This window comes from Scyliorhinus torazame, chromosome 7, assembly GCF_047496885.1.
Source record: "Scyliorhinus torazame isolate Kashiwa2021f chromosome 7, sScyTor2.1, whole genome shotgun sequence".
Classification (NCBI taxonomy): Eukaryota; Metazoa; Chordata; class Chondrichthyes; order Carcharhiniformes; family Scyliorhinidae; genus Scyliorhinus; species Scyliorhinus torazame.
This window is the reverse complement of record NC_092713.1, coordinates 186,855,655-186,870,555: the sequence shown is the minus strand read 5'-3', so window position 1 is coordinate 186,870,555 and position 14,901 is coordinate 186,855,655. Positions and strand designations below refer to the sequence as shown.

Here is a 14,901-nt window from a genome sequence, read left to right as displayed (position 1 = left end):
CAGCACCTAGATTCGTTCCCGACCCCAGCAGACATATATTCGGATAGTTTGTATGTTTGCAACAGCTTGACAGAATTCCTGCCCCTGTAGGAATCTAGAGGATTTATATCCGCCGACGTAAACCCCTACCCTCAGCGCCACTACTAAAACATGCTAAAGATCGCAAATATGGAATCATAAAGGTTAGAAGCCATCATCGTTCCTCCCCACCCGGTAACGTAAAAGCAGACGCCCGAGCAAAAGCAGGCTCACGACATGGCCACTGTTGGCAAACCCCCCCGAGAGTACCCCAGTACACGCGGTCCAGGTCTCACAGACCAATATCCAAGATTTGGCACAGGCACAAAAGGAAGACGACACGCTTTAGAAAATTTTAAAAGGAGACTTCCCAGCTCCCTATGATAGGTTCAAAGACACTTTTGCGGTACACAACGGAATCATATTAAAAAATGGTATTTGTGTGGTCCCCACCCAGGATAGGAACCAGATTATTTGTCAATTCCATGACGGACATGGACACCAAGGGATAGAATCCACCATGGCCCACCTCAAACCTCTCTGCTGGTGACCCGATTTAAAAACTGATGTAACCCACTACATTGAAAATTCTTTAATTTGCGCCCAGAACAACACAGGCAGATACGCAAAGAAAGGTCAGCTAAGACACAACCGCCCTGTTAATGGCCCATGGACGAACTTACAATTAGATGACATTGGTCCACCCCCCCCTGCAGAAATGGTTTTAAATATGTGTTGGTCGTGATCGACACCTTCACAAAATGAGGTGGAAGCATTTCCTTCCAGGACAAACACGGCTAAAGCGACAGCAAAAATTCTAACCCAGCAAAATTTTTACTAGATGGGGACTCCCCCATAGTATTGAGTCGGACCAATGTTCGCACTTTACAGGAAGAGTAATGAAAAATGTCCTAACAATTTTCGGAATTGAACAGAAGTTTCACATTGCCGATCACCCACAATCCAGCGGCATTGTGGAACGCATGAACCGAACCCTAAAGGCAACACTAAGGAAGATGGTGCAACAGCACAATACAACATGGGGCACAGTTCTCCCATTTGCACTGATTATTAGAAACATGGTGTCGAGTTCGACAGGATACACCCCCCACACCCTCATGACCGGACGACCCATGAAGGGTGCCGAGTATTTATTTAGACTTTGTTGCTCTTTTTAGCCTTAGTTTTATTAGCTCTGATTATGTTACCTTTGCTCACCAGTCGCCAGGTATCTTTCTGATACCGCCACGTGGTTCAAGCTCGAGTTATGATTAATAAGTCAGCACACCGCTTAGTAAGATTGAAATCAACGGTCATTTATTATGTACAGCAATCAATACTTACACAATAATCCTACTATCTATATCAAAACCTACCACTACTGGCCAATACTTAACTTTTGGGGATGGCCCACCAGGTCAGGGAAACGAATGGTTTATCGAATTGGATCTGGCCTACGGGATTCAAAGGCTGGTACGGGTCGATGGCTAGGAGTCTCTATCGGGTAGCAATCGCTGGAGTCAAACTTACTGTTTCTGGTCGATGTTCTTGCGAAGGTTGCAAGCAGGAGAAGAAGGGAGAGAGAGAGCGATCTGAACTTGGCCCCTCAATTTATAGGGCCCAGGGGCTTCCTGCCTCTCGGGGCAGCCCATGACCCTGAGTCCCAAGTGATTGGACTTGTTCCCAATATTGGCTCAGATCGAAGGCAGTGATCGAGAACTGCCCAATTAATTGGGTCCAAACCTATGGACCGCCCAAAAGAGCGCAAATCCCCCCCAAGGATAAAGAGAGACACTGCCATGTGTTCGATCTCTTTTGGAACTGGCGCTCCGGCAACGTCCATCTCCAATCGCAGCACCACGACCAGAAGCAAGTCCAAGTTCAACACTCGCTACCAGACGGATGAGCCCAGCTGAACAACAGTTACTGCTCCAGACCCTGTGGATCCAGATTCAAACAAAGGCCACTGTTCCTCTGACCTAAGCCGGGTGCCTGAAGTTAAGTACAGGTTGTCATAGTTGTTAGGTGTTGTTTAGCTCGTTGTGTTTATGTTGCATGTGTAAGTTAATCTTGTGTGTAAATAAAGTATTATTGAACTTGAACTAACTAACTGGTTGTTGGGTCTTTGATCGATATCCGGTTGAACCTTGTGGTGGTATCATTAGATACCTGGCGACTCTGGAAGCAATATAATATCAATATCTAGACAAAGGGCAACCTTATTGACTGCCATATTTATAGCGAGTTAAAAAGGCAACACTTCTTCCTCAGACGAAGGAGCAGTGCTCCGAAAGCTAGTGATTCGGAACAAACCTGTTGGACTTTAACCTGGTGTTGTAAGACTTCTTAATGTGATAAATCAGAGGCAGTGGAGGGATGGAGATCGGTGATGGTAGGGTACAGATTGGTGTTGTCAACATATACATGTGAGCTTATGTTGTGGTTTCAGAGTATGTCACCGGGAGCAGGCTGTGGATGAGAAACGGGGGAGAAAAGAATAGATCCAAAGAGACTTCCAGAGATAACAATGTGGGAGTGGGAAGGGAAGCCATTGCAGGAGATTCTTTGGCTGTGACTGGATAGGTAAGAGTGAAACTAGGTGAGGGCAGCCTCACTCAGCTGGACAAAGGGGACATGCATTGGAGGAGAATGATGTCGTTAAATGTCATGATGTGGAGATGCCGGCGTAGAACCTGGTGTTATGAGTCTTCTTACTGTAGTTAAAAGTGTCAAAGGTTGCAGACACATCAAGAAGGATAAGGAGAGGTACCTCTCCTTTTGGTTGGGCTGTTTAAACGCTGTGGCAGGGGCAGAAACCTGATTGGAGAGTTTTAAACATGGAGTTGCTGGAAAGCTGGTCACAGATTTGAGAGGTGACAAGACAGGCACATTGAGAGGAAAGAGAGGTTATGATGCGATGAGATTTTGCAAGAATCGAGGGGTTTGGGTGTGTTTATTTGGGAAGAGGCTGACAACGGTAGATTTGAAAGTGAGTAGAATAGTCCCATAGGAGAGACAATGGGTGGAATTCTCTGGTCCACCAGCCACATTTCTTGCGCAATGCACCGTCGCCGACAGCGGGGTCCTCCGTTCTAGCTGGCCAATGGAATTTCCCATTGTGGTCACTCCACACCGTCAGGAAATCCACGGGCGTGGATGCGGTGCCGGTAGAGCATTGGATCCCGCCGACGGTGAATTCTGCCCAATATTTGCAAGAATGTGGTCCAGGAAGGGAAGTTAGGTAGTCACTGGTGTCTTGATAATAAGTTCAGGGTAGTATAGTTTGGATCTCAAATGAGCACGGCAAGAGCATAGATTCATAGAAAACCTACAGTGCTGAAGGAAGACATTTAACCCATCAAGGTTGCACCGACCCTTCAAAAGAGCACCCTACCTAGGCCCACTCCCCCGTCCTATCCCTGTAACCCCACCTAACCCGAACACATTCGGACAGCCATTTCACCCTGCGATCCCTTGTCCGTTATTTTACCTGTCTGCAGTTACAATTTACTTTCAGTTAAAAATCAATCACATTGCTGTGGGACCGGAGTCATAAATAGAGCAGACCAGGAAAGGACAGCAGGGTTCCTGCGAAATCATTGCCAGTTAATAGATAGAAGTTTGTTTATAGACAGGGTGGTGATGGAGTTGGGAGAGAGATTTATGAAAATCAGTCTATAGACCCACCCAGTGGCAACACCCTGAAAATAGAACAGAAGGAACAATTGATATCACAAAATTAAATGGGAAATGCCATCATAGTAATTTGCCCAAGATGAAAGTTGATGAACATTGAGCAAGTATTACAAGTGAAATGGAGTTTGTGTAAGGAAATATATTTCCTAAAGAGAAAAAGAATTGCATTATCATAGCGCCTTCACAACTTCAGGACATCCCAAAGTGCTTTACGGACAACAAAGTTCTTTTGAAGTGTAATTATTGTTCTCATGTGGAATTGTTGCGACCCATCTGCGCCCGCAAGCTCCCACTATCAGCAACGTGATAATGAACAGATAATCTATTGCAGTGTTTTTGGATGAGCATTGGCCACAACTGGAATAAACTTTCATGCTTTTCTTCAAATAGTGTCATAGGATCTTTTAAGAGGGTAAACCGAGCCACACTAAGTAAAAGAAACAGCACATCTCAGAGCGCAACACTCCCTCGGTACTGCAGGCTTAACTGACAGGCTACATTACCCGCTTGAAACTGCAACCTTCTGATTGAAAGACCTGAGAGCTACCACTGAGGTATTTCTGACCATTCTGAGATAATTATTTAAACTGTTTGAGGAAATGATTAACTTTTTTTGGCAATGATGATAGTTCTCGGTCCAAGGCTCATAGTGCAGAATAGCAGCTGGAAGAGGGGAGGAGGTAACACTTCCATTCATCTTTGCTATGTCAACTGTCACAGTGGATACTGACCCTGATAAGACTGACAGACAACATCATCACAGCTGAGCCCTTGACCTCTGGGACACAATCCCTGCCTGAGGTGCAAAATGAGATAAAGAGGATTAAAGAAAACACATCCAGAAAGTATAAAAAGAGCGAGAAAGTCAATGTGGTATTGATCTTTAAATTCATTCAAACAATGTAAAAATAGGTTGTACAGCAAGCTCCAAGCACCTGCCAATGATGCAGAATCAGGAGCATTAGGATCTGGGGTTCGGGTGAGAAAATCTGATAATTTATGATCAGAAGTGATAAAAAGGAGTAGAAACCACCCTGTTTTCCCTTCACTGTAAACACACATATACTCACATCTATCTGTTCCCTCCTTTATTCTATATCATTCACACCCTCTCATATACCAATGGAGAAGATTTCAGCAGCACGGACAGAGAAATTAAACGCAAATATCAGAATTTGAAAGATAAACTGAAATGAGAGCAAAAGATGGGGCTGATTTTGTTTTCAGTGTACATTCCCTCTAAAACCACCTGTAATTGTTCACTTTTCAGATGCTCCACTCCCTACTACAGCTTGCAGTATGCAGCAAAACAACCCTATTATACGGGACTCTGCTTCTTTTTTGGCCTTGGCAAAGAACGCCCTGCCGAGGCCACACTTATTCATTTCCTGCACTGATGAACTCAGCTTGACATCCAACACAGCCTCTGGACCTCCACGCCCCCACCCCCACAAATGACTAATTAGGTAGTCCTCGAGCCCCCTGTACTCCACCTCATAAGGGCTGGGCACCCCCGGGCCCGAACCCCGGCATGGGCAAGGTGCCAGCCGGGCACCTTGGCATTGCCAGCCTGGCAGTAACCCTGCCAGGGTGCCAAACTCCCCAAGTGGCATCTGGAATGCCAGGGTACCACCCTGCCCAGAGCCCGATTGCCTTGGAGACTCCCTCAAATGCTGTTACGCTTGATCTACGTTTGTGGAACCCAGTGCTCAACGGTGCCGGGGGGGAGGGTCTCCGAGGCAAAGCTGTTCACTCCCGTGCCTTGGGTAACTCCGGCATAGACATATTCAAATGAGACTAACTACTCACTTGATTATGCAAATCTGGATCACTCCCAGCGATGGTGAGATCCAGATCGCGACACCTCTGAGACCTTGTTAGATCTCGCGAGGTGTAACAAACATCGTAAATCTCTTGAAAGGCCTCCTGCGAGATTGACCAAGCGTCACCGAGTCGGGGGCGACGAGGCCGGTAGATTGCCCCCTATGTTTTGGGCCTGAATTATTGGAGTAACTGACCTAAGATTACAGACTGAGAATCTGGTCAAATTGTGAATATTGGTTTTCTGTGACTGATCACCACAGAAAGCTAGTTCTGTAAATAATGAGAACGGTTTCTAAACTGTCAAATAAAAATTGGCATTTTAATATTCGCAATTAACAGAGAATCAAAGATTCAAATTAGATATGGAGACAATTTTCAGTGGAACTGGAGTTATTAGGTTTGTTATTGGGGAATGTGAATACAGTTGATGTCTGAGAAAATTAAGTAATTGTGAGAAAATAATTTCAACTTAACATACTATCTCCAAAACCTCGCCTATTTTAAGGTGGTTTGGCTCGGTCTCCGAGTCTTGGCTGTGTATGAGATACAGGTGAGGAAACAGGAATTCCATTTTTAATGAGATGAACAAGTTAACATTCTGAAATTCCAATAATATTAGGTCACAGTGTGGGTAATTAATTTTTAAAAACAGATTTAGAGTACCTAATTCAATTTTCCAATTAAGGGGCAATTTAGCGTGGCCAATCCACCTACCCAACACATCTTTGGGTTGTGGGGGCGAAACCCACATAAACACGGGGAGAATGTGCAAACTCCACACGGACAGTGACCCAGGGCCGGGATCGAACCTGGGACCTCGGCGCCGTGAGGCAGCAGTGCTAACCACTGCACCAACATGCTGCCCATAGAGTGGGTAATTACAATTGTAATTATTCAATTGATTGTTCAATGGCTTCTGCTTTGTTTTAATTGATTTATATTTGTACTTTTTCTGCACTATCTTTATTCTGTACAGTCACAATAACGTCGAGGAAGAATTCCTGGAGTGAATACGTGATGGTTTTTTGGACCAATACGTTGAGGAACCAACTTGAGAACAGGCCATCCCATCCTAGACTGGGTCCTGTGTCATGAGAACAGAATCATTGGCAAACTAGTTGTACGAAATCCCTTGGGGATGAGCGACCATAATATGATAGAATTTTTCATCATGATGGAGAGTGATGTAGTTTATTCTGAGACTAGAGTCCAGAACCTTAATAAAGGAAACTACAATGGTATGAGGTTTGAGTTGGCTATGATTGATAGGGAAACATTACTGTTGATATCCAATGACAAACATTCAAGGAGCGCATGGGTGAAATGCAACAATTGTTTATTCCCGTTTGCAAAAGTAAAATGGGAAATTGGCCAAACCATGGCTTACAAGGAAAATTAGAGATAGTATTAAATCCAAGGAAGAAGCATACAAATTGGCCAAGCAAAACAACAGAGATAAACAGAGTCCCTCTGGAGCACGTTTAGCAAGGTGTTTCCCGGTACAGTGGCGAGAAACACCACGCTATCTACCGAGGCTCTGTTTCAATTCGGAACCTCAGCAGGGAATGTCTTGCTGAGGCCACATTTAGTCGGCTGAACTGAAGAACTTCCATCGCTGGAACTCCTCAGTGCAGGAAGAGACACAACCCCGAACCCCCCCCCCCCAATTCACATATGCAGGGAATCCCCGGACCTGATCCCCACCGCGGGACAAATGCCAGCAATTACAACAATTACAGGTGGTGCATCTAGGTGGCACCAGCAGTACCAGAGTGCCATCCTACCCAGAGCACAAGGACCCACGGACCTTCGATTCCCTCAAATGCCGTTCCGTCTGGTCGCCGTTTGTGGAGGTGAAGGTGTTTGATCTAAACACCTTGGGTAGATCAGGGGAGTGCATATTAGAGTCAGACTAGCTCAGACTAGCCTCAAACCTGTTTAATCCTTACTTATTTCCAACCCCACCAGAATGATTAACAGCCTTACCGAGATAAGAATAGAGTTCCCCACACAAGATTTTAAAAGGGTTTTCAAGCAACTGACTCGGCTTGCAACTCGTGGCTGGACTGAATTTCCCTGCAGTTCAATTTGGCTGCAGAGACTGAAAGGCCTTTAATTTAAATCTTTAGAAATACTCCATTGGATGAAATGGAGAGATCAGGGCTGTAAACATCCAGCTTCTGATCAAAATGTAAACTGTGGACTTCCGGGTGCAGCTATGCAGAGCAAGGTCGCATATTTGGTAGCTCCCGCTTGGAACGGACTTTTGGGCTCTTTACAGGGCCCCCACGGCATTTGTTTGACATTTCCTGGTGTGGGAAGAAGACTGCAACATTCCCCTGACAGTGTCCCCCAGGAATGGTATGTCTCTTGGTTACCAGACCCGGCAGAAACAGTAAAAGATTTGGCTGTAACTGCAGGGGAGAGAGGGGCCTCTTCCAGCATGCAGGCGGGGGAAGGGCAAGCTTAAAGCTGCAAGCTGACTTGAGGGCCTTGATTAAAAGTGAATTCTAGCAGCAGAGGGAACAACTGTGAAAAGATCTACCAAGGCCATTGAAGAAGCGGGGACGAGGCTTCCGGTGGCGGCCATGGAGGTGTAGGTCGCGCATTCGGCAGCTCCCGTCTGGAACGGACTCTCAGACCTTTTTCAGGAGTTTCCACAGACTTTTTGGGGCAGATTGGTGAAGCGAACACTGCCAAAAGGATTCCCTCTCGAGACTTCCGAGGGGGGGGGGGGGGGGGTCGAGATGGGGGTATGCCACTGTGGGGAACGGGCCGGGTGTGGGGTGCGGGCATGTTGCTGGCCGAGGAGGGGTCATGGCTAGTCGGCAGGGGAGGGGGGCGGGTAGCCCCCTGATCCGGCTGATAACCTGGAATGTAAGGGGACTGAATGGGCCGGTTAAGCGGGCCCGCGTGTTCGCGCACCTGAAGGGGCTCAAGGCGGATGTGGTTATGCTCCAGGAGACACACCTGAAGGTGGCAGACCAGGTAAGACTGAGGAAAGGGTGGGTAGGTCAGGTGTTTCACTCGGGGCTAGATGCCAAAAAGCGAGGGGTGGCAATCTTGGTGGGAAAGAAGGTGTCATTCGAGGCATTGAGCATTGTGGCAGATAATGGCGGTAGGTACACAATGGTAAGTGGTAAGTTGCAGGGAGGGAGGGTGGTACTGGTCAATGTGTATGCTCCGAACTGGGACGATGCGGGTTTTATGCGGCATATGTTGGGTCGGATCCCAGACTTGGAAGTGGGGGGCCTGATATTGGGGGGAGACTTTAACGCGGTGTTGGATCCGGCACTGGATCGCTCCAGGTCTAGGACGGGTAGGAAGCCGGCGGCGGCTAGAGTGTTGAGGGGATTTATGGACCAAATGGGAGGGGTGGACCCTTTGAGATTTGCAAGGCCGGGGGCTAGGGAATTTTCAATCTTCTCACATGTCCATAAGGCTTATTCTCGAATCGACTTTTTCAGTTTGAGTAGGGCGCTGATAGCGAGAGTAGAGGATACCGAGTATTCGGCAATAGCCATTTCGGACCACGCCCCGCATTGGGTGGACTTGGAGATGGGGGAGGAGAGGGACCAGAGCCCGTTGTGGCGCTTGGAGGTGGGGCTGTTGGCGGACGAGGAGGTGAGCGAGCGGGTCCGAGGAAGTATAGAGAGATACTTGGAGACCAACGACAACGGGGAAGTCCGAGTGGGGATGGTATGGGAGGCACTGAAGGCGGTGGTGAGGGGAGAGCTGATCTCCATTAGGGCCCACAAGGAGCGGAGGGAGAGGGAGAGACTGGTGGGGGAGGTGGTGAGGGTGACAGGAGGTATGCGGAAGAGCCTGAGGAAGGATTGTTGAGGAAGAGGCGCAGCCTCCAGGCCGAATTCGACCTGGTGACCACCAGGAAGGCGGAGGTGCAGTGGAGGACGGCCCAGGGGGCGGTTTACGAGTATGGGGAAAAGGCAAGCTGGATGCTGGCGCATCAGCTTCGGAAGCGGGACGCAGCTAGGGAGGTCGGGGGAGTTAAGGGCAGGGGAGGGAGCGTGGTGCGGAGTGGGGTTGGCATCAATGGGGTCTTCAGGGACTTCTACGAGGAATTATACCGATCCGAGCCCCCACGGGAGGAGGGAGGGATGGGCCGTTTCCTGGACCAATTGAGGTTTCCAAAGGTGGAAGAGGGACTGGTGGTGGGACTGGGGGTCCCGATTGGGCTGGAGGAGCTGATCAAAGGGATAGGAAGCATGCAGGCGGGGAAGGCACCGGGGCCGGACGGTTTCCCAGTCGAGTTCTATAAAAAATATATGGACCTGTTGGGCCCACTGTTAGTTAGGACCTTTAATGAGGCAAGGGAGGGGGGGGCTTTACCCCTGCCGATGTCCCGGGCACTGATCTTGATCCTGAAGCGGGACAAGGATCCCCTGCAATGTGGGTCTTACAGACCGATTTCCTTGCTAAATGTAGATGCCAAGGTGCTGGCGAAGGTATTCGCCACGAGGATTGAGGATTGTATGCCGCAGATCATCCATGAAGACCAGACGGGGTTTGTGAAGGGGAGACAGTTGAACGCGAATGTGCGGAGGCTTTTAAACGTTATGATGCCGGCGAGGGAGGGGGAGGCGGAGTTAGTGGTGGCGATGGACGCTGAGAAAGCCTTCGATAGGGTACCTGTGGGAGGTGCTGATGAGGTTCGGGTTTGGGGAGGGGTTTGTCAGGTGGGTTAGGCTGTTGTACGAGGTCCCGATGGCGAGTGTGGCCACAAATAGGAGGAAGTCCGAGTACTTTTGGTTGCACCGAGGGACGAGACAGGGATGTCCCCTGTCCCTCCTGCTCTTCGCACTGGCGATTGAACCCCTGGCTATGGCACTGAGAGAGTCGAGGAACTGGAGGGGGTTGGTGCGGGGTGGGGAGGAGCATAGGGTGTCGCTTTATGCGAGCATAGGGTGTCGCTTTATGCGGACGACCTGCTGCTGTATGTGGCGGACCCGGTGGGAGGAATGCCAGAGGTAATGAGGATCCTTAGGGAATTCGGGGACATTTCGGGGTACAAGCTCAATATGGGGAAGAATGAGCTGTTCGTAGTTCAGCTGGGGGACCAGGAGAGGGGGATTGGCGAGCTCCATCTAAAAAGGGTGGAGAGGAGCTTCAGATATTTGGGGGTCCAGGTGGCCAGGAGCTGGGGGACCCTGCATAGGCTTAACTTTACAAGGCTGGACTTCCGGGTGCGGCGATGACCAGCTGAGTCGCACGTTTCGGCAGCTCCCGGTGAAACGGACTTTTGGGCTCTTGATAGGAGCCCCAACGGCAATTTTAACGGCTAAAAACACCGTGCGGTAAACCAGAAGGGAATTCCCCCTGGACACGGATGGAAAAAGGAGAGGAAAGTGGCCGGATTGCAGCGGATCCTTTGGAACAGCGGCAAGGAAGGCAAGCAAAAACCAAGATGGCGTCGGAAGGTGGCAGTTTCACATGGGGCCCTGAACAACAAGAGTTCTTGAAATGCTGCGTGGAAGAGATAAAAAAGGAAATGAAGAAAGAGCTGTTGGCCCCGATACTACAGGCGATTGAAGGGCTAAAGGAGGAACAAAAGACCCAGGAGCGGGAGCTTCGGGTCGTGAAGGCGAAGGCAGCCGAGAATGAGGACGATATACAGGGCCTGGTGGTGAAGACGGAGATACAGGAGGCACATCAGAAACGATGTGTGGAGAGGTTGGAGGCACTGAAAAACAACGCAAGGAGGAACAACCTGAGGATTCTTGGTCTTCCTGAAGGTGTGGAGGGTGCGGACGTCGGGGCATATGTGAGCACGATGCTGCACTCGTTAATGGGAGCGGAGGCCCCGGCGGGTCCGTTGGAGGTGGAGGGAGCATACCGAGTTATGGCGCGAGGACCGAGAGCAGGAGAAATTCCCAGAGCCATAGTGGTGAGATTCCTCCATTTTAAGGATAGAGAAATGGTCCTTAGATGGGCGAAGAAAACCCGGAGCAGTAAATGGGAGAACGCGGTGATCCGCGTTTATCAAGACTGGAGTGCGGAGGTGGCGAGAAGGAGGGCGAGCTTTAATCGGGCCAAGGCGGTGCTTCATAAAAGGAAGATAAAATTTGGAATGCTGCAACCGGCAAGACTGTGGGTCACATATCAAGGGAGGCACCACTACTTTGAGACGGCGGATGAAGCGTGGACTTTTATTGTGGAAGAAAAACTGGAATGAGTGGATTATTAAAAAGAACGTTTGGACAAAGTGGTGGGGCGAATGGGGGGGGCGAAGAGGGGTTTTATGTTCTAATCCTGCGGTGTGGTAACTTTTCTCTCTCCCACAGGGGGCGATGGGGGGAGGTGGGGAGGGAGAGGAGATGGGGCGTTGGCCATGGGGGGCGGGGCCAAGGGAGAAGCGCGGGCTTGGCTCCCGCGCTATGATAATTATGGCGGGAATAGAGAAGCAGGAAGGAGGGGGCGTCGCACGGTGCGAGCCGTGGTCACGGGGGGAAGCCGAGGTCAGCCAGAGTTTGCTGACTTCTGGGAGCAACATGGGGGGAGTAATTACGCTAGCGGGGGGTCTAGCGGGGGGGGGTGGGAGGGGGGAATTACTGGCTTGCTGCTGCTGGGGAAAGGGGGGAGCGGGTACGGGAGAGGATGGGCGGGGGGGCACCGCCTGGGGGAGATACAGCTGCGTGGGAACTGGGTGAGAAGCTGGAAAAAGATGATGGCTAATTGGCAAGGGGGGGGGGGGGGTGGGAAGCCCCCCAACTCGGCTGATCACGTGGAACGTGAGAGGGCTCAACGGGCCGATAAAGAGGGCACGGGTACTCGCACACCTTAAGAAACTTAAAGCAGATGTGGTTATGTTACAGGAAACGCACCTGAAACTGATAGACCAGGTTAGGCTGCGCAAAGGATGGGTGGGGCAGGTGTTCCATTCGGGGCTAGATGCGAAAAACAGGGGGGTGGCTATATTAGTGGGGAAGCGGGTAATGTTCGAGGCAAAGACTATAGTGGCGGATAACGGGGGCAGATACGTGATGGTGAGTGGCAAACTACAGGGGGAGACGGTGGTTTTGGTAAACGTATATGCCCCGAACTGGGATGATGCCAATTTTATGAGGCGGATGCTAGGACGCATTCCGGACCTAGAGATGGGAAAGCTGATAATGGGGGGAGATTTTAATACGGTGTTGGAACCAGGGCTGGATAGGTCGAAGTCCAGGACTGGAAGGAGGCCGGCAGCAGCCAAGGTACTTAAAGATTTTATGGAGCAGATGGGAGGTGTAGACCCGTGGAGATTTAGCAGACCTAGGAGTAAGGAGTTCTCGTTTTTCTAAGAAGGTTGCTGGCACACCAATTGAGGAAAAGGGGAGCAGCGAGGGAAATAGGGGGAGTGAGGGACGAGGAAGGAGAGATGGAGCGGGGAGCGGAGAGAGTGAATGAAGTGTTCAAGACATTTTATAAAAAATTATATGAAGCTCAACCCCTGGATGGGAGGGAGAGAATGATGGACTTTTTGGATCGGCTGGAAATTCCCAAGGTGAAAGAGCAGGAAAGGGTGGGACTGGGAGCACAGATCGAGGTAGAAGAAGTGGTGAAAGGAATTAGGAGCATGCAGACGGGAAAGGCCCCGGGACCGGACGGATTCCCAGTCGAATTTTATAGAAAATATTTGGACTTGCTCGCCCCGGTACTGACGAGGACCTTTAATGAGGCAAAGGAAAGGGGACAACTGCCCCCGACTATGTCTGAAGCAACGATATCGCTTCTCTTAAAGAAGGAAAAGGACCCGCTACAATGCGGGTCCTACAGACCAATTTCCCTCCTAAATGTGGATGCCAAGGTCCTGGCCAAGGTAATGGCAATGAGAATAGAGGAATGTGTCCCGGGGGTGGTTCACGAGGACCAAACTGGGTTTGTGAAGGGGAGACAGCTGAACACGAATATACGGAGGCTGTTAGGGGTAATGATGATGGCCCCACCAGAGGGTGAAACAGAGATAGTAGTGGCGATGGATGCCGAGAAAGCATTTGATAGAGTGGAATGGGATTATTTGTGGGAGGTGTTGAGATTTGGTTTTGGAGAGGGGTATGTTAGATGGGTGCAGCTATTGTATAGGGCCCCAGTGGCGAGTGTGGTCACGAATGGACAGGGATCGGCATATTTTCGGCTCCATAGAGGGACAAGGCAGGGATGCCCTCTGTCCCCATTACTGTTTGCACTGGCGATTGAGCCCTTGGCGATAGCGCTGAGGGGTTCCAAGAAGTGGAGGGGAGTACTTAGGGGAGGAGAAGAACACTGGGTATCTTTGTATGCGGACGATTTGCTACTATATGTGGCGGATCCGGCGGAGGGGATGCCAGAAATAATGCGGATACTTGGGGAGTTTGGGGATTTTTCAGGGTATAAATTGAACATGGGGAAGAGTGAGCTGTTTGTGGTGCATCCTGGGGAGCAGAGTAGAGAAATAGAGGACCTACCGTTGAGGAAGGTAACAAGAGACTTTCGTTACCTGGGGATCCAGATAGCTAAGAATTGGGGCACACTGCACAGGTTAAATTTAACGCGGTTGGTGGAACAGATGGAGGAAGATTTCAAGAGATGGGCTATGGTAGCCCTGTCAATGGCAGGGAGGGTGCAGGCGGTTAAGATGGTGGTCCTCCCGAGATTCCTCTTTGTGTTTCAGTGCCTCCCGGTGGTGATCACGAAGGCTTTTTTTAAAAGGATTGAAAAGAGCATCATGGGTTTTGTTTGGGCCGGGAAGACCCCGAGAGTGAGGAAGGGATTCTTACAGCATAGCAGGGATAGGGGGGGGGCTGGCACTACCGAGCCTAAGTGAGTACTATTGGGCCGCTAATATTTCAATGGTGAGTAAGTGGATGGGAGAGGAGGAGGGAGCGGCGTGGAAGAGATTAGAGAGGGCGTCCTGTAGGGGGACTAGCCTGCAGGCTATGGTGACAGCCCCATTGCCGTTCTCACCGAGGAACTACACCACAAGCCCGGTGGTGGTAGCTACACTGAAGATTTGGGGACAGTGGAGACGGCATAGGGGAAAGACTGGAGCCTTGGGGGGGGTCCCCGATAAGAAACAACCATAGGTTTGCCCCGGGGGGAATGGATGGGGGATATGGAATGTGGCAAAGAGCAGGAATAACGCAACTGAAAGATCTGTTTGTGGATGGGAAGTTCGCGAGTCTGGGAGCGCTGACCGAGAAATATGGGTTGCCCCAAGGGAATGCATTCAGGTATATGCAACTGAGGGCTTTTGCGAGGCAACAGGTGAGGGATTTTCCGCAGCTCCCGACACAAGAGGTGCAGGACAGAGTGATCTCAAAGACATGGGTGGGGGATAGTAAGGTGTCAGATATATATAGGGAAATGAGGGACGAAGGGGAGACT

The 14,901-nt window shown here is 49.9% G+C and overlaps 1 protein-coding gene and 1 long non-coding RNA gene across 5 annotated transcripts in view; one reads left to right on the top strand and one right to left on the bottom strand.

Annotated features, from left to right (window-relative positions):
* LOC140426742 (E3 ubiquitin/ISG15 ligase TRIM25-like) overlaps nt 1–14,901 on the bottom strand; it is a 200,225-nt gene that overhangs the window by 85,525 nt on the left and 99,799 nt on the right. The window lies entirely within an intron of this gene.
* On the top strand, nt 3,397–6,779 carry LOC140427422 (uncharacterized). The gene is made up of 2 exons (XR_011948480.1): nt 3,397–4,268; nt 6,515–6,779. It is a non-coding gene; the product is annotated as an uncharacterized lncRNA (long non-coding RNA).